At 40.4% G+C, this 21,106-nt stretch overlaps 2 pseudogenes; both read left to right on the top strand.

Moving 5' to 3' along the window:
- Positions 1-287: 287 nt before the first annotated feature.
- On the top strand, positions 288-1,097 carry LOC137954893 (nucleosome assembly protein 1;2-like; annotated as a pseudogene).
- A 202-nt stretch (positions 1,098-1,299) lies between these two features.
- Positions 1,300-15,161, top strand: LOC137954892 (uncharacterized; annotated as a pseudogene).
- Positions 15,162-21,106: the final 5,945 nt, after the last annotated feature.

Raw genomic sequence — 21,106 nt, 5'->3', positions numbered from 1 at the left:
TCTTCTATGATTTATAGGGAGAAATCCTTCAAGGAGGATGACTGGTTGCTCCTGATTTTGTTGTACAAAAGAAGGTTACTGCTGTGGCACTGCAGCATCCAGTGTTGCCCACAGTGCCACTGCTGCAACTAGTGCTGATTATTCAGAAAGTAGTAGCAGCAGTGACGGTAATGTCTGCTCTTACTGCATGTACCATTAGTGGAGCTCTTGAGCCCAAGATGATGCTGCTATCTCATATGGTTGCTGTTACTGCAGTGTAGATAAGGGCAACACAACATAACCTACAAATGGAAACATATAATGCAGCCAAGTACCAAAAACTTTATGAACCAATATATACCAAGAGATATGAGATAGTAAATGGAGTAATTGAAATCTAAGAATCTACAAAATCCGTTTAGGAGGTTTATGGAGAAGAAAATGCAGTTGAAGGGAAAGGTGTTCCCAAATTCTGGCTTACAGCGATGCAAACTAATGAAGTGCTTGCAAAGGAGATACAAGAGCTTGATGAAGGGGCTCGTAACTATTTGAAAGATATCAAGTGGTCTAGGATTGATACTCCCAAGGGCTGCAAGCTGAAGTTCTTTTTTGATCCCGATCCATATTTTAAAAATACTGTCTTCGTCAAAATTTATCACATGTTCATTGAGGATAAAACCATTTTAGAGAAAGCAATAGGGGCAGAGATTCAATGGCTTCTAGGGAGTGCAGAAACTGTTGAACCGCTTCAGACTCAAATGGACCAAGATTATGATATTGGATCCACCGTCTGAGCCAAAATTATCCCACATGTTGTCTCATGGTTTATGGGAAAGGTTGTTCAAGGTGACGAGTTTGATGATATAGAAGGGGATGAGGATGAAGATGATGCAGATGTTGATGTCGATGAAGAGGACACTGCTGCCAAAAACCGACCAAATAAGGTATCTGCTAGACGGAAGGTGAAGACCAGAGTACCGCATGGGGTAAGCGAAGAGAGGCCTCCAAAGTGCAAGCAGCAGCAGAGTCAATTCATCCAAATGAGGCCAGTTGCAATGCCACCTACAGTTGCTGATCGTGTTCCATTTTATTTCTCAGGTGCTCCAGGGGTGGGATAACAACTATTTTATGGCCAAGGTCCTCCCGCTAATGCAATGCTTAATGGGTTAGGGTCTAGTGAGAGAATGATGCAATTTAAAATTGCTACTGCTGTTGTAGTCAGCTTGGTGGTCTCTTTTCATCACTTCCCTCTGAATTTGGCACTTCATGACCAATTTCATCCGAAATGATTTTAAACAGCAGTGGTAGATATCACAACATATGGGGAGGTGTTTACGGTACTCCAGGATAGTGAGCAACAACTTGTGCTGTCTGGATTTTTGAGAAGAAACAACTGGTTGTATGCTGACAGTGGGCTTCCTAGTGCTGTTTAGTTACCTGCCTGCTCGTCTGAATTACAGGAAACATGTGGCCTGGCTCGTTCTACGGGGACCTCTGAGCGTTTCAAGGTGAAACAACTGGAAGGGGTTAGTGTGACTGAGTCTTCTCAATCCCAGGGGGCTGGTCATGATGTTGTTGCTGCCTTGCTGGCCAAGTGTAGGCAGTGCAATCCAGGACTGCGGGAAGGCCGAGATGCTTCTTGGGGAGATGTAGCGATGTTCAGCACACATCCCTCCATTCGACCGTAAAAAAAAATTACTTCTCTGGTTGGATGTTCTAGTTTTATAGTCCAGCCGACTGACACAGATATTGCGGTTGATACTTGAGAACGGATGGAGACGTCGACATGGGCAAGCAGACCTACCTTCGAGCTTGAGGACAAACTCTTTCTTCCAAGAAGGGTGTAATATTTTGCACACAATAAAATTATTATTTTAATTTTTTATTTAATTTACTTTATTTTATTTCAGTTTTAAGCCACATGGGTATTTTTGAAATATTTTATTTATAGGGGTATTTTTGTAATATTTGATCTTAAACCTTGTAAGGGTCAACCCTATTTAAGGGGTAAGAGTAATGAGAAAGGCCAGCATTGATTTTAGGTTAATTTTAGTTCAACAGGCTTGGAACTCTTTTTACGAGTTCTAAGGTTTTCAAGTTTCCCTCTGGCTTGATCTTCATCTTCCTCTCCATGCCTTCCTACGATTCCATGTGGGTTCCCTACAATAACCCGTGGCAGATCTGGGACCATAACACGTTCATGCAAAACAGGATTGGTGGCAATTTGAATAGCACTAGTGTTATTAGTATGAAGAGGAGTAGAAGTAGTCTGAGGGAACTCAAGTTCCTCAAGAAGACCACGTAGCCATACAATCTCAGAACAAGTAGTAGATATGGCACGATACTCAGCCTCAGTAGAGGATTTAGAAACACGATTTTGTTTTTTACATTTCCAAGAAATCAAGGCATCACCTAAAAACATACACCAACCCATAGTAGATCGAGGTGTATCCGGATACCACCCCAATCAGCATCACTATAAGCAATAAGTTGAAGAGAGGAGCCTGTAGGAAAGAATAACCCATTAGTAGGACAACCTCGAAGATAGCGGATGATGCGTCAAACTGTAGCAATATGGAGATGACGAGGAGAGGACATAAACTGACTAACCTGATGAACGGCATAGGTCTCCCTGCCCGTAGCTCGCGACATTTTTCCAAGCCCCCAGAGGAGGCCGAATCGCGGGGTTCTACTCCAACCGCTGTTGGCCGGGAATTGCAACAATAATGGCATCACGGTTTCTGATGATCGTTCAAGTCTGGGGAGTTTACCTTATTCTTGTGGAGAGGAGGAGAACGTCAGGAAGGAGGGAAAGGTGGTGGACGTGGCGACTCTAGGGAACCTCTGTGTCGATGTCGTCCTCAATGTGCCGCAGCTACTGCCAGACCCGTTTGAGGAGAGGTTGGTGTATATGGAGCGATTAGCGGTTTCTCAGCCGAATAAGAAATTTTGGGAAGCTGGTTGCAGATGCAACTTGGCTATAGCTGCCGCAAGACTAGGGCTCCATTGCATCACTCTAGGTCACGTAGGAAATGAAATATATGGTCGTTTCCTGCTAGATGTGCTTCATGATGAGGGTATTGTTATGGTTGAAATGGACAGATATGCAGAAGACAATGATGGTTCTGCATATGAGACACTTCTCTGTTGGGTTTTGGTGGATCCCTGGCATCGACATGGATTTTGCAGTCGAGCTGATTTTAGCAAGGATCCTGCATTTAGTTGGATGACCAATCTTTCTGAAGAAGTCAAGATTGCCATAAAGCAAACTAAAATTTTATCCTACAACGGTTATGTCTTTGATGAGCTATCTCCTAGTTTAATCGGCGCTATAGTGGAGTATGCTATAGATGTTGGAACAACTGTATTCTTTGATCCTAGGCCACGAGGAAAGACTCTTCTCCATGGTACATATTAGAAAATCAGATGAACAGAGAGCCGTTGATCTCTATCGTCGGGGAGGCACAATGAGAAGACAAAATCAAGATAAAAGTTTATTTTCTGATTTCTTACAATTTACAAGTTACAACGGAAGCTTTATACAATAGAGGGGTAAAACAATAAATTTTTAAATATTACATAATAATGAAATAAGAAAATAATAAATTACATTCTAATACTCCCCCTCAAGGTGGCTTGTACATGTCCTTGACAGCCATCTTGGACAATGTTATGGACTCCATAGCATCACGAGTTATTCATAGGCATAGGAATTAAATTATTTCAATTTACTTTTCATGTAATTTCAATTTGGTTTGGTTTACTTTATTTGGTTTGGTTTACTTTGGGTTGGTTCAGTGTAATGTGGCGTGAACCACTTGACCTAATGGGTCATCTTTGTATTTTCGTCCTCAACCCTATTTAGGGGGACGTGAAGGAAAAGAGAAACAAGTATTGAGAAAATTATATTTTACAGGTCTGATTCTCCCTCAAAGGTCAAGGTCGGATTCTCCCTTTGAGGTCCAAGGTTGAGCTTCCTCCAAAGCTCCTTCATTCTAAATTGAGTTCCACCATTACTCGTTCAAGAAACAAGGGTTCTCTTCCAACGTCAAGATCATCCATGGAGGGAAGAGAGGAAAGAAGGGTGACTCGATCCATGGCAAGGGAAGAACCTAACATCTTGGTATCAGACAGGTCCACCCTTGGGGATTCCTCTTCCCCTGACGATTTGAGACAAATAGTGGAAGATAATAGGCAAATGACAAATAACCAAGCTCATGCCCTAGAAGAGGTGCATCAAACAACCTCTGATTTGCGTGAGGCAATAAAATCAATGGATGCTGCCATCCAAGCTCTCCTCCGGCGACAAGAGGACCATGATACACAAGCCCACCCTCCAGCTGCCTACTCTCCACTGGCCGAACACCATCCATTCCACCCACCACCTCCCCCACAAACACCAATGCGTCAACACCATTCCCATCTGGGGCCTGCCGTTCGAGGACCAAACACTGTGCCCAGGTATTTAAAACTTGACTTTCCTACGTATGATGGGTCTAAGGACCCTTTGATTTGGTTAGCCAAGTGTGATCAGTTCTTTTACCATCAAAAAACACCTGCAGATGAGAAAGTGTATTTGGCCGCCTACCACATGCTCGATGAAGCGCTTCTATGGTACCACCAATTCCGAAATGACCAAGTGGTTCAGCATTGGGCAACTTTTAGATAGTCTTGCATGATGAGATTTGGTCCTCCTGCTAGTAGCAATCCATTGGGCGAATTAATCAATTACAAACAAACTGGAACACTAGAGGTGTACCAAAAGACCTTCTAGGAAAGGTTAGCCCGAGCAAACTAGTTTGTTAGCCACACACAGTATGTTCATATTTTTACTGCTGGTTTGTCAGAAGCTCTGCGTTTAGAAGTTGAATTACATGCTCCTACAGATTTAGACCACGCTATGAATTTAGCCAAGGCAATGGAGCACAAGCAGCGTGTTCTAAAGGAGTCATTGGTCAGAAAACCAGCTTGGCTAGGGAGGCACAATGCCTCTGCGCCAAACCTATCCTATGGACCAACAAGATTTAGAGACAGTGCAGCCCCACGCCTAGACATCTCTAATTCGGCTCCACCTGCTCCTTACTTCAAAAAACTTACTAGATAGGAAATGGACCAGAGAAGGCCAAAGGCCTCTGTTTTAACTGTGATGAACAATATGTCTTTGGGCACCACTGCAAACGAGTATTCAGTATATGTCTGTGGGAGGATGGAGAAGAAATACCATCAGAGGAAGAAATTGTGGAAACTGACCAAGAAGGTCCAGAGATTTCCCTTCATGCTATGACAAGTCTACGCAGTGCAAACACAATGCAGGTTAAAGCCCAATTACATCATTTACAGTTACTGGCTTTAGTTGACTCGGGTAGTACACATAATTTCATCAGTCAGCAGGCGGCAGAACAACTTGGGTTAGTAGTACAACAACAGAATGGTCTTTCTGTATCAGTAGCCAATGGGGCTAAAATTACTAGTGTAGGCATATCACCAGCCACACACTTTGATATTGAGGGATATGAATTTGTTGCAGATTTTTTGGTGATTCCACTATCGGGATTCTATTTGGTACTAGGAATTAAATGGCTACAATTGTTGGGACCAATACTATGGGATTTCCAAGCTCTGACCATGTCTTTTATAGAGGACCAACATCAGATTATATTGTATGGCACACAAGCACCACTCACTTGCGCACTACAGGTTGCCCAGGTCCAGTCCACAAACACATGTCAGTTATCTCACTTACTTACAGAATTTGAGGATATCTTTCAAGACCCTACCGCCTTACCGCCACTGAGGCACTGTGATCACCGTATCTATTTGAAAACGGGTACCGAGCCAGTAGTGGTACGTCCATATCGTTACCCTCACTTACAAAAGGATGAGATTGAAAGGCAGTGCTAGCAGATGTTAGCACAGGGTATTATTCAGCCCAGCAGGTCTCCTTTTTCTTCACCGGTATTACTAGTTCGCAAGCATGATAAGTCATGGAGGTTCTGTGTGGATTACCGACAACTCAGTGCCCATACAATTAAAGATAAATTTCCTATTCCAATGGTGGACGAGCTACATGGAGCTACAATTTTTACTAAACTCGATTTGAAATTTGGCTATCATCAAATCCGAGTTCATCCATCAGATGTGGAGAAAACAACGTTCCACACACATCACGGCCATTTTGAATTCCTTGTAATGCCATTTGGTCTGTCATATGCGCCTTCCACCTTCCAGGCCCTCATGAATGAGGTATTTTCTCATCTCTTGAGAAAAAATGTATTGGTCTTTTTCGACGATATTTTGGTCTATAGCAACAGCTGGGAAGAACATCTTCAGCACCTTCACTAGGTATTTTCTCTTATACGTTCACATCATTTGGTTTTAAATCGGTCAAAATGTTCTATGGGCACATCAGAAGTGGCATATTTGGGCCACGTTATTTCAGCATCAGGGGTGAAGGTAGACCAGAGTAAGATACAAACAGTCACAGATTGGCCTATTCCTACATCTATTACAGCCTTGAGAGGATTTTTGGACTTAGCTGGATATTATAGAAAATTTATTCGTAGCTATGGCCAGCTTGCAGCTCCACTCAACAATCTCCTCAAGAAAAATGCTTTTACCTGGTCAGAGACAACAGCTCATTCCTTTCAGCAATTGAAAGACGCCTTATCATCAACCCCAGTTTTGCAGCTCCCCGACTTTGAGGAGTCCTTTGTAGTGGAATGTGATGCTTCGGGGGGCGATATTGGCGCAGTGTTGCACCAACAGGGCCACCCGATTGCTTATTTTAGCCGTCAACTGGGCCAACACCACCACAAGTTGGTAGCTTATGAGAGGGAATTGATTGGATTGGCGAAAGCTATACAACATTGGTGCCCTCATCTTTGGGGACGTTCTTTTTTGATTCGCACTGATCATTGCAGCCTCAAGTATCTTCTTGAGCAACGTCTCACTACTTCACCACAACAGCATTGGTTAAGTAAGCTTATGGGGTTTGACTTTTTTGTCGAGTATAAACCGGGAAGTTTGAATGTAGGGGCTGATGCCTTATCTCGCCGGGACGTTCCAGAGCCACAATTAAACGCCATTAGTCAGCCCAGAGCTCTCTTGTTGGATTCTATACAAGAAGAGGCACAACAGTACCCAGATATTATCTCCTTATGCCAGGATATCCAGCAGGGCACAACGGCACCACATTGGACGATTCAGGACAATCTCGTCCTCTACAAAAATAGAATTTTTCTACACCACACATCCCCTCTGATTAACAACACTTTAGCCTCCTTCCATGACAGTACACATGAGGGCTGATAGAAAACATATGTTCGGATCAGTAGGGAATTTTATTGGAGGGGCATGAAGCGCAGTATAGCTGATTATGTGGCGGCTTGTCAGACTTGTCAAAGGAATAAAGCTGAAACATTAAGTCCAGCTGCGTTGCTCCAACCACTTCAGCTCCGTCACAGGTTTGGTCTGATATTTCTATGGACTTCATAGATGGACTTCCCTCTTTGTCGGGTAAATCTGTTATCCTTGTAGTGGTGGATCGTTTCTCTAAATATGGGCATTTCATTCCTCTGGCACATCCTTACACTGCAACTCAGGTAGCTCAACTTTTTATGGATAACATTGTACAATTACATGGGATGCCTAATTCAATTACCGGTGATAGGGATGCAATCTTTACAACTACCTTCTGGAAAGAACTCTTCAAGTAACAAGGCACAACGTTAGCCTTTTCTTCAGCCTACCATTCACAGACTGATGGTCAGACAGAGGTCGTCAACAGAACCATTGAAATGTATCTCCGCTGTTTCGTGGGGGACTCACCTAAGAGGTGGGTTAAGTGGCTCGCCTGGGCTGAGTTCTGTTACAACACCTCCTACCAGAGCGTACTCGGCACAACCCCATTCAAGGTGATATATGGTAGAGAACCTCCCCGTCTTTTAGCCTATGAACCAGGGGCCTCTAAAGTCGCCACGTTGGACCAAGCATTAGCTGAAAGAGACACATTCATCACTGAGGTGCGCACTCATCTACAGAAGGCACAAAATTCTATGTAACAATATTATGACAAGAAGCACTGGGAAGTCTTCTTTTCTCCTGGAGATTATGTTTGGTTGCGTCTCCAACACTACAGGCAGCTGTCGTTGGTAGCCTCCAAACGTCACAAGCTCTCTCCAAAATATTATGGTCCCTTTCAGGTGATGGACCGCATTGGGACAGTGGCCTACAGATTGCAGCTTCTGCCAGAGGCCAGAATTCACAACGTCTTTCATGTCTCACAATTAAAGGCCTTCCACGGAGATTCGCCTTTGCTGCACACCCCGCTGCCACCACTCCATGAGGGACGTGTACTTTCTACCCCGGCACAGGTATTACAAACTCGCCGTATTAAGGGTGATTGGGAGATCTTAGTGCAATGGGCAGATACTGACCCCAGTGACACGACATGGGAGCCATTAGCGGCATTTTGCACCCTCTACCCATACTTTGAGCTTGAGGACAAACTCTTTCTCCAAGGGGGGGGGGGGGGGGGGGGGGGGGGGGGGGGGGGGGGGGGGGGGTGATGTTATGGACTCCATAGCATCACGAGTTATCCACAGGCATAGGAATTAAATTATGTCAATTTACTTTCCATGTAATTTCAATTCGGTTTGGTTTACTTTATTTGGTTTGGTTTACTTTGGGTTGGTTCAGTGTAATGTGGCGTGAACCACTTGACCTAATGGGTCATCTTTGTATTTTTGTCCTCAACCCTATTTAGGGGGACGTGAAGGAAAAGAGAGGCAAGTATTGAGAAAATTATATTTTACAGGTCTGATTCTCCCTCAGAGGTTAAGGTCGGATTCTCCCTTTGAGGTCCAAGGTTGAGCTTCCTCCAAAGCTCCTTCATTCTAAATTGAGTTCCACCATTACTCGTTCAAGAAACAAGGGTTCTCTTCCAACGTCAGGTCATCCATGGAGGGAAGAGAGGAAAGAAGGGTGACTCGATCCATGGCAAGGGAAGAACCTAACAGACAACAAAGAAAAAAGTTGGGTAGAAGGAAGAGGTTTAGTGAACATGTTGGCTAACAGGTACTGAGAACGAATAAGAAGTAACTTGAGGACACCCGAAGTAACCCGTTCACGAAGAAAATGACAATCTATCTCAATATGTTTTGTACGGTCATGAAATGTGGGGTTAGAAGCAATATGTATCGCAGCTTGATTGTCACAGTATAGTAGTGCAGGAGAGTCAACCTTGACTTGAAAATCTTGAAGAAGTTGTTGTAACCAAACAAGTTCACTAGCAGTAGGAGAAAGAGCTCTATATTCAGCCTCGGCAGAGGAACGAGAGACGGTGGTTTGTTTTTTGGCCTTCCAAGAGAATAAAGAATCACCAATAAATATGCAAAAACCGGTAGTAGATTGGTGAGAATCAAGACATGATCCCCAATCAGCATCAGAAAAAGCCTTTAAATGAACTGGAGCACAAGCATTAGAGTAAGCTCGCATCTTCAAGGAAATTGTAGAGGAAAATGGCAACCCTTGACCAGGACTGTTCTTGAGATAACGAAACAGGTGATGCACTGCCTTGAGATGAGGAAGATGGGGTTGGGCCACGAATTGAGTGAGCTTGTGAACAACAAAAGTAATATAGGGGCAAGATAAAGTGAGGTAAAAAAGTTTTCCAACAAGCCGCCTATAGTGAGTTATATCAAGAAGGAGGTCATCTTCAGTGGCAAGATAAAGTGAGGTAAAAAAGTTTCCCAACAAGCCGCCTATAGTGAGTTATATCAAGAAGGAGGTCATCTTCAGTGGCATTCAAACGAAGCTTGGGATCCATTGGAACATAAATTGGTTTACAAGCCAAATAACTTGTGTCTTCAAGTAATTGTAAGGTGTAATGGCGTTGGGAAAGCACTATGCCTTGCTTGGACTGAGCAATCTCAAGACCAAGGAAGTGCTTGAGACAACCAAGATCCTTGAGCTTAAACTGAGTATGTAGAAAGTGTTTGAGCTCAGTAATAGCATAAGAGGAAGGACCAGTAAGGATGATATCATCCACAGAAACCAATAGTGCGACAAAGGAGGAGAAATGACTTTTTGAGCTCAGTAATAGCATAAGAGGAAGGACCAGTAAGGATGATATCATCCACAGAAACCAATAGTGCGACAAAGGAGGAGAAATGACCTTTTGTGAAAAGAAAGTAATTGGATTTCGATTGAAGAAAACCAAAAGTGATTAAAACCTGAGAAAATTTGGAATACCATTGTCGTGAAGCTTGTTTGAGACCATAAAGGGACTTGATAAGCTTGCAAACTAGTTTGTTGTGAGAGGAAGATGACTCCCCCTGTCGAAGGTAGCCACGAGGGAGATCCATATAGATTTCTTCAAAAAGATCACCATTTAAAAAGGCGTTGTTGACATCAAGCTGAGCTAGATGCCAACTATGGGAGGCAGCAAGAGCAAGAAGAACCTTCACAGTTACCAATTTGGCCATTGGAGAAAAAGTGTCAACAAAATCCAAACCTTCTTGTTGGGTATAACCTTTAGCTACCAAACAAGCCTTATATCGCTCCAGGGAACCATCAGAGTTAAGCTTGATTTTATAAACCCATTTGCATCCAATGGTATGTTTATCAGGAGGCAGATGAGTGACGGTCTAGGTGTTGTTTGCTTCCAGAGCGTCCAACTTGTCACGCATAGCCAACCTCCATTCAGGACACTTCACTGCTTGGTGATAGTATTGAGGTTCAACCTTAGAAGATAGACTGAGCGCAAAATGTCTGTGCGAATTAGAAAGGGCATGGTAAGAAATGGAGTTAGAGATTGGATAAGGCGGAGAGGGTGAAGCAGATGGAGGAGAACCAACAGGTAAATTGCAGTGATAATCCTGCAAATTATGAGGTGGATGGGTCTTCCTAGTAGATTTTCAATGAATAGCACCAGCTGATGAGGAAGGAACAAGTGTGGGAAGATCATGAGGTGGAAGCTCATCAACTGAAACATAAAAAATAACTGGTGAATCATGAATAGGTGAAGAATCAAAGTCGGGAAGAGGATGAGCTTGGATGGAGGAGTGGGGTAGAACCATATCAGTAAAGGGATCAGTAACTTGATTTGAACCTTTAATAGTATGAAAAGGGAAAACATCCTCATGGAACACGACATCTCTTGAAAGAAAAACCTGTTTGGTCTCCACATCATAGAATTTATAACCTGTCACACCAGTTGGATAACCAAGAAACACACAGACCTGAGCACAAGGGTGGAACTTGGTGCGATGAGCAGTTAATGTAGAAACAAAAGCTAAACAGCCAAAGACTCGAAAGAGAGAATAATTAGGAGATGTGTTGTAGAGCAAATGAAAAGGGTGTGTTGTGTTGCAAGAGAGGAGAAGGAGTTCTATTAATCAAGAAAGCCGCAGTAAGAATACACTCTGTCCAAAAAGAGACTGAAATGTGGGATTGAAAGAACAAGGACCAAGCCACATTCAAAAAGTGTTGATGTTTTCTTTCAACAACCGAGTTTGCTGAGGCCATTCAACACATGAAAACTGGTGCAAAACTCGTTGAGTTTGAAAAAATTCAACAAAAGATAACTCAGGTGCATTATCAAATCGAAAAACCTTGATTTTGGCATTAAACTACGTAGAAACCATGTTAAAAAATGGCGGTATCACAGAAACAACATCAAATTTAGTCTTAAATAGATAAATCCAAGTAAATATAGTATAATCATCAACAAGAGTTAAGAAAAAATGATGACCAGTATAAGAAACAATTTGATATGGTCCCCAAATATCACAATGCACAAGATCAAAAGGAAATTTTAACAAATGATTATGGGATTCAAAAGATAGCCTACGTTGTTTAGCAAGAGGACAAATATAATAAGGATCTGATTTATGTAATCTAGTTACATCACAGTTCAACCGATCTTTCAAGAAATCAAGTCTCTTGAAAGAAATGTGTCCTAGCCTATTATGCCAAACATGGGCAGAAACATTGTTAACAAAAGCATGAGAAACAGAATTCAAACTTTGAGCATTGAGGACATAGAGATCTTGAACTTTGTCACCCTTGCCAATCGTCCTCTGGGTGGATAGATCCTGGAGACTAAAACAATCAGGAAGGAAACTTACTATAAGGCCAGAGTTAGTAATTAAAGCACTAACAGAGATCAAGTTGAATTTGAATTGAGGAACAAACAGTACATCTTTTAGCACAAGGTGAGAATGCAATTTAATATCACCAACAAAGTGGACCAAAAGTTGAGAATTATTGGGCAAAGTAACCGTAGTATGAGGGATAACATGCAAGGAAACGAAAACATGAGCTTGAGTGCAAATATGTCGATTAGGTCCTGAGTCGACAATCCAGAATTGAGGTAAAGAAATTAGAGTATTTAAGGACACAGAAAAACAAATACCTGCCAAGCAGTTGGATGTATAAGATTCCGGAGCAGTGGTGACCTTTGCTGAGCGACTCAGGTGTGTAGAAAGCATTGACATGAGCTGTTGATATTTATTTGAGTCCAGATTCTGAACAAAACTCCCAACAGAAGTAGAACCTTGGCTATCAACGGCAATAGAAACTTGATGAGCAGCAACATGAGAATTGTGGTTGGTTTTGGATGTAGATCCATGCGGATAGCCATGGAGCTTGTAGCAATGAGCAATAATATGACCAACATTCTTGCAATGAGTAAAATACTTGTCCTTGTTCTGATTCCGGGGAGCACTGTAATCCTGATTCCGAGAAGTATTGTAATTCGGATTCAGTGGAGCACTGTAATCTTGATTCCGGGAAGTATTGTAATTTGGATTCCGTGGCGCATTGTAATTTGAATAAAATTTTTGAGACGTTTCTGAGCCAGATTTAGTAACTTCTGTCTTCCTTGATTTAACCGCAAATGCCATTGTGTCAGTGGGAGTGTTCGAACCCAAGGCATGAATAGTCCTCCTTTGTTGTTCCTCTTGGACAACCAGAGAAAAAATACAATTAGTAGGGGGTATCAGATCCATGAGGAGCAACTGACCATGAACTCGGGAGAAAGAATCATCAAGGCCCATTAAGAATGACATGATATACTCCATATGGTGGTAATCAGTAAGATTTTTAACGCCACCACAAGACATTTCCCGCAAGAGCAATTAGGACGGTAATTGCTCAGTTCTTCCCAAATGGTTTTCAGCTTGGTGAAATAAGTGCTAACGGAATCCTTGTCTTGACGCAAGTTCATCAATTCTCGTTTAAGGTGAAAAATGCGAGGACCATTTCGCCGTTGAAAACGATCCCGAAGGTCGAGCAAAATTTCTCGGGCAGAAGCAACAAAAATAACACTAGCAGAAATTTCTTTGGAAACCGAATTTAAGATCCAAGAGATGACCATATTATTATTCTGGGTACAGGTGTTGAGCAAAATAGGATCAACACTTTGAGGTTCAGGGATGGAACCATCGACAAAACCCACTTTGTTCTTCATGGATAAGGCAATCAACATCGCACGACTCCAACTGATGTAATTTTCACTGGTAACCAGCTGGGAGACAAGAACTTGCCCGGAGCTGTCCGAATGGTGAATATAATAGGGGTTCGATGGTTCTTAAAAAATGGAATGAGTCAAACTGGTATAAAGACCAGAATCGAAAGCACCTGTCGATGAATAATTCTCCTTGGAGCACTAACTGAAGCTGACTACCAATGCAGCTCCAAAAAATTTTTTCCACCAGATACTTCACCAAATCTCTCCAAAAAAAATAAAATCCTTTTACACAACCTCAGAATCCAACAACGGGCTTGAAAAAAAAATCGAGCGGGAATAATCCAGAGAAAGACCTAAAATATTCACTGCCCTTGAGACTTCGAAGAGAACACCCAAAAATGCTAACCTCTCGGCCAACCAGAAATCCAACCTAAGCTCGAACAACAACCAAGTCCAATCGACGCACGAACAGGGCCAACCTCTCGACCAACAATAAAATCCAGAGATCTGATATCTCTTCAAAGAAAACGCCCAAAATCAGCGCCTAAAATCCAGAGAACAAATGCAGCAAGCATATCCAACCTCTCGGCAACAGAATCCTGACGAAAAATAAAAGAGGGGCGAAATATAATCTCTTTGCCGGAAATAACCAACAGAGTGAGGAACCTAACCTCTGCAGAACGCCAGAAACATAAAAAATAGCCTCCTGACAACTTGAATCTTTGAGCCCCTTCCGAACAGAGGTGAAAAAGAAGACAAAAACCCCTTTGTCGGAAACAATGGGGGACTGGCCGGTGATCGTCGCCAGAAATAGGCGAGAGAGACGGAGGAATGTCCGTCGTCCAAAAATAATCAGAGAAGGCTGATCATCCACTCTAATACCATATTAGAAAATCAGACGAATAGAGAGCCGTTGACCTCTGTCGTCGGGGAGGTAGAGACGAGAAGACGAAACCAAGATAAAAAATTATTTTCTGATTTCTTACAGTTTACAAGTTACAACGGAAGATTTATACAATAGAGGGGTAAAACAATAAATTTACAAATATTACGTAATAATAAAATAAGGAAATAATAAATTACATTCTAATAGTACACTAGAACAACAAAGAGCACTTCAGCTATTGTTGGTGATGAGTGATGTGCTTCTTCTAACTTCTGAGGAGGCGTTCTCGTTAACTGGCATAACAAACCCTATCTTATCAGGGCAGGAGTTGATCATAAAAGGGGTACGAACAAAATGGGTCATACTTAAGATGGGTCCAAAGGGTTCGAATTTAATAACACCAAAAAAAAAAATTTTGCGCACCTGCACTCAAGGCGAAGGTTGTTGATACAGTTGACTGTGAGGATGGTTTTAGTGCAGCTGTTGTATATGGTTTCCTGCATGGCATGGCTGCTGTAAATACATTAGCACTTGCAAATGCAGTAGGTGCTGCTACTGCTATGGGCTGTGGAGCTGGTCGCAATGTTGCTAAACTAGACAAAGTTTTAGAGTTGTGGAAGAATCCAAATCCTTATAAAGATGATAAGTTTTGGGATAAGATAGTACATGAGAATCCAACCAAAGGATGATATTACGCTAATCTCAAATACAGCTGCTATAAATGGAAAATGTAGTCAGGTTTCTTGTGTTTCCATGCAAAGAGTGGTCTCTGAGTTACTGCCAAAACTCAGCTGCGCGGAGAAAGGAAGGGTATTGGCGTCTTGATAGAAAATATTTGGGTGAAGAACAGTAACCGAAGGAAGAGATACTCAATCATGAAACTCTGAAGGTACTTCAAAGTGAACTCATTGAAGAGCTCTCATGGCGGAAGCATGGTTTGTAGCAGAAAGTAATTGCTATCTCTGAGTTTAAACGCTCCTAAATGACTTATATATGTATTCATGATGTTAGAATTTCTAATTGTTGGCGACATAGTTGTTGCCTTTTGCTTCCATTCTTCTTCGAGAAGAGAATTGTAGATGCTATAGAGTTCCCACCTCCAAAAAACAAATATACAAATCAACTTGAATATGATAACAAGTATAACATAGGAGAGTACTCCAGGTATTATTTTATTCAAAGACAATGTATAAGAATATAACAACAGTTTATTTTTCCCTCAACTTACAGTTCTAGGTTTTCATCAGACACCCAAGATGGGAAGCTTCCTGACAGTTGATTGTATGCCAAATCGCTGCATTTGAATAAGAAACTAAATGCCACTACGAAGCAAAGAATGGTCAACTGGAAAGAATTGAGATGGACAGTAACAACTTGAACCAATCTAGTTTACATACATAGCACGAAGTTCTCTGCTTTTCACTGCAGGGAGGCTCCCAGACAAGGTATTGTTTCCAAGAAACCTGATGATGGAGATGATAAGATAATAAGTTAACATTTTGGATTGTTATTGGCATGCCAAGTCAGTTCATTACTTACAAGTAAGCCAGTGTAGTTCCATTGATCAGAACATTAGGAATCTGTCCAGTTAAATTGTTGGTTGGAACTTAAATTCCTACAGCAGAAACACAAATAACGGCTCTTTATATATGCTTGTTTATTACAACATAAATTATGATAATGTCAAGGCAAGACAAGCAGCATACAGATGTTGCAAAGATTGGTACTCTCCAATGTCTGCTGGAATGGAGCCAGAGATCCTGTTGTTTCTCAAAATTCTGTAAGAAACAACAACATAGTTAATTTAATGAAAAAAAAATTAGATTTTGATAAGCATCCATAAAAGACCGAGCTTATATGATCTTACAGGTTAGAAAAGGATTTCATGTTCCTGATAAACTCGAGTGAAGACCCATTCCCTATGGTTACGTCACTTATTCTCCTGCACAATATTTTTGGATAATCAGTTGAAAAGCAATTCAATCCAGACAATTTAGATCCTTGAGGAACAATAAAGACAATTACTGACAAATCAGTCATTTAAGTTAAGATTTGCAAAGCCTGAAGCTATGGGGCCATCAAATGAACATCCTTCAAATTTCCTGTAAGAAAATGTGGCCACTTGAAGGTTTAGGATTTATTGCAGTCCATTACTGATCTGAACTATATTGAACAAGAATAAGTCTACATGTAGCTCAAGGGAAATCTTCTTGGCAGGTTTTGAGTATTATTCACAATGATACCTTCCACTTTGAAGAGGACCAAACATGTAATGTTTTCATCTTTAAAAATTGTTTGCTGGAAGAGTTACCTATAGTTACTAGTACACACTTCACCCTCATAAGGAAATAGAAACATGCACATAAATATACGCACACATGAATGAGTTCTCCTGTGAAGCTTCTATAAACAACTTTCAGTAATGGGGGTTGTTTGTAAGCATTGATTTTCAGGAAGGATAAGTAGCAAGTTGAGCATTATTTGGATAAATCAGATTGGTACAAAATCCAATTGTGATTAACATGACTGTAATAATATTCATATTGACCATGTTGAAGTGCAAATATGGAAGAGTCTTATATGACTCTCAAAATAAGAAGTCTTACAGAACAAAAATTATTATAGAAGGAGGTCTCACAGAAGAGTTTAAGTTTAATTATGTTAGGACTTATTTTTAAGTGTTAGAGTTTGGGTATAATTGGGACAGTGGTAGTTTAATTATAATTGGACTCTACTACTTTCTTCTATTATATATAGGGTTTATGTACTCTGATTACATGAAGTCAATAAAGTTTTTCTCTTTTTCATAAATTCAATAGACCATGTATTAATTAAACTGAGATACGTGACATACAGAAAACTGGCTTTACATTCTATATTTGGAAAAAGAGGAGAAGATTCATGATAGCTTAGCTTACAAAGACTTAAGTGTCGTCCAATTCCCTATGAAATCGGGTATCTTGCTAGTGAATGCATTGTTTGAACACCACCTGACATGAAACAATACAAGTTATTTACAGGCAGTAAAATAATGAAAAGGAAAAACTGAGTAAGTTTCGAAGGCTTGCGAATGTTGAAGGAATCTCCCCACTCACTCCAGCATCAGCTATGTACCTGTTGAAGTAGAAATATGTGATGACCAAACCTTTGCATGGTAGATTCAAATTAAGGAATTAGTAAAGCTGGGTGTCCCAAGAAGGAAATCTGTGGATTGGTGGTTGTTGTTTCCAATTTGCTTTCCCTCAAGAGTTAGCATAAGTATATTGATGGTTGAGATCCACATTAAGAATGTCCAAATATTTAATAGTGTTGTAATCAGTTCAGAATAGGTGTCATCTAAAGCTGAAAATGTTATTTACTGTTAAAAGATATACCACGTTGCGTATACTTCTGAAGTTAGTAGTAAACTATATGCCTCATTAGGAGCCTATGGTTCACGTTTGGTTGAATTTTGATATATGTTCATGAAGTTATATGAGAGGTGGCTATGAGGGGCATTTTTGTAAACTTACTCTTGTAATCACTTAAATGAAATAATAAAAGAGAGAGGACGACTTTTCAGCCTCCAAGGAGTCTGAGCTTTTTCTCTCTCCCCTCATCTCTATTCTCTCTTTTCTTCACTCTTTCTTCCGCAATCTCTTCTTTTTCACATTTACCAACCATGGATCAATCCTATCTACAATATATAAAAATGTTATCTCAATTTCTTATTTTTTCCATCTATAACAGCGGCAGTTTGACAAGATAAGCTGTTGATACTGAAAAATAGACATGAGCACCTGAATATGTTGGAAAAAGGGGAGATAAAATATATGCTTAAGGGAACATGTAAATTAATTGTTGAGTGGGAATAATCTCATTGATAAGGGTTAAGGAGTGTTATTGGTTTAGAAGGTAGAGCCATTAGCCTCCTAAGAGCACACAAAATGTAGAATTGGCCTCCTAAAGGGCTAATAATTTTGGATGGAACAATACTTGATATAAGAGTGTTATGAGAACAGGATGTCTTTTTGGGCTTAGGCAGTTTGTTCTCTGGTTAGTGTATGATTCGTTGAGCTTGTACTCTATTGCCTGGACATGAGGGGAGTGTTGAGTGGGAATTATTCTCACATTGGTAAGTGTTAATAAGTGTTAATGGTTTATAAGTTAGAGCAATAGTCCTCCTAAATGGCTAGCCAATTTGGAATAGAATTCCGTTCAATCCAATATTAATAAATTGCAATAAGAAAATATTTGCATATAGATCCCATAATTAATTGGATTTCATTTGCCTCTGGAGTAGATGCCAAATATCCTACAACAAAAGGTTTGAAGTTTCATTTCCACTTTCCCTTTTCACACTAGTTTGATTTTGGTCTTATTAGCTCTGCAACATAAATAAACATCAGCCCAGTTCCTTATCGGTACATTGATTTCTTTTACTCATGAAGATGTAATAAAATAGATACAAAAGTAACGAAGCTTATTGTTCCTTGAGATTTACTAATTTCCCAAGTTCTTCAGGCAAAGGACCAGTAAAGTTATTTGAGCCAAAAGCCCTGGATAATCACAGAAAATTGCATGCAAATTTTATTAGGTGGGGAAATAACATGGCAGCATAATTTTCATGAGGATTCCTGATTTCTTGAACCCATATCTATTTTGGACCCAAAAATCAAACAAGATACAAACGACCTTACCCAACTCATAGTTAGATGAGTGACCAAAACTTTCTCCCATTAACATAAGAAAATCATACAAAAAATAAGTTGCATTACTTACAATTCTTTTTTTGAAACATCCTTCAAACATTAATTTTTCCACTCTACATCACTGGTGATCATACACAAAACATTATTTCACAAACTGGGCCTTATCCTATGGTAGGGTAAATGACTATTGAGCCAAAGGCCCAATCACAATTTCTTTTTCTCATCATTAGTTATCAAACACTAATTAAAATTTTCTTTTTTTCTCTAAAATCAACACGAGAATAAATTTTTTTGCTTGTATGTTTCTTGTAATGAATCATCTTTAAATAAATTATTAATATTAATTTTATCTTTACCTATTTTAAAAATAAAACATAAAATGCTAATTTAATTTTTAAAAGAATTTCTAATAATATAATAAAATACAACATAGAGGTTGACATGGGAGGGAGATGGGGCCTCTTAAGGAGATTATTTCTTTGAAATAATCAAATATTATTTTCACAAATAATATTACCAACTCCACCATAGTTAGAAAAGGTCTTTGAAGAAGAAGACGATGTGTTTTGTTCTTTTATGAAACACTAGGTTGGTTGCAATGTGGATAGTTACTTGATTATTTCAATGAAGATGCATATATTTAGTTACTTGGAACCCAAGTTCAGTCATAAATGCTTTAAGTCATAATAGCACACTTAATGCATGTGCAATAGACCTGTATTTTGCTTCTGTACTTGATCTTGCTCTACATTTTGTTTCTTGCTCTCCATGTGACAAGGTTGCCACCAACTACTGTACAATAACCAGAGGTGGATTTTCTATCATTTGGAGAACCTACCTAGTCTGCATATGCAAAACCTTCTATTTCAGTGTGTCTATTGCTCTTGAATAACAACCCTTGACCAAGGTTTTTCTTCAAGTAATTGAGAATTCTCTCATATGCCACCTAATGAGATTTTTGGGGTTTATGCTTGAATTGACTTATAACATTTACTAAATAAGGTCTGGTAGCCGTAAGATAGATCAACTTACCAACTAACCATTGAAACCTTCCAACATCAACATGAATACCTGTTTCAATACAAAGCTTAACATTATGCTCCATCGATGTATCCAAAAAGAATAATGAGTATGGCGATTTATGGCTAAGTATTGAAGATGGTAGCCTAATAATAAGGAAACATGCTATAAGAATGGCATGAGGCCAGTAAAAATAGGGCACCTTCATAGAGTAGAGTATGTCATGGGCTACCACGAGGAGATGCCAGTTTTTTCTTTCGGCTACACCATTTTGTAGAGGGGAGTAGTGTTGCGGTCCCGGATTTGACACGTGAGGAAGATGATGACGATGAATAGGAATGGAATGATTGAGCTTTGAAGCAAGCTCGACCTGGATCTCAAAGGGAGAATCCGACCTGTTTACTCTAAGCTTACTCTAAATTAACTTCAATACTCAATGCTTCTGTTTCTCATTACTCTTACCCATTAAATAGGGTTCACCCTGTTAGGGTTTACAATAAAATATTCTAAAAATACCCCTATAAATAAAATATTAAAAAAATACCCAATAACCGAAAACGGAAATAAACTAAAGTAAATTAAAGAAAACAACTAAAATAATAATGTTATTGCGTGCATAACATTATACCCCTTGGAAGACGAGCTTGTCCTCAAGCTCGGAAGCAGTGTCTACGCAGGTGTCAACCGTGGTATCGGAGAGCCTCAAGCCAGCGAAAGATTTTTTTTTTTTGAGTTGACCCTGTCCGAGTTGACTTGGTTCTGGAAGCTCGATCCCACACGCGATTCAACTTCCTGCACTGATAAAATTTTCCTAACTAAGGAAAATTTGAATCGGGAGTCATCTTCCTCCTTCGGCGAAAATTTCGTCGACGGGTCTTCCTAGGAAATCGGAAATCTTCCTCATCCTCATGCCGTTCCCGAATAGAGCGGCCGTCGGACATTGCGGGAACTTGGGCTCCTTCCCTCACAGCACCGACTAAGGCGGGCGACGGTCGTATGTCATCCTCACGGCACCGCACAGTGCAGAAATTTCGCTGACGAAGTCTCCTGCTACTCCGG

This window comes from Aristolochia californica, unplaced genomic scaffold (genome assembly GCF_029961685.1).
Source record: "Aristolochia californica isolate CCGP_79_NKW_82.1479 unplaced genomic scaffold, dmAriCali1.0.hap1 SCAF_2, whole genome shotgun sequence".
In the NCBI taxonomy this organism is placed as follows: Eukaryota; Viridiplantae; Streptophyta; class Magnoliopsida; order Piperales; family Aristolochiaceae; genus Aristolochia; species Aristolochia californica.
This window is presented reverse-complemented; position numbering and strand designations above follow the sequence as displayed.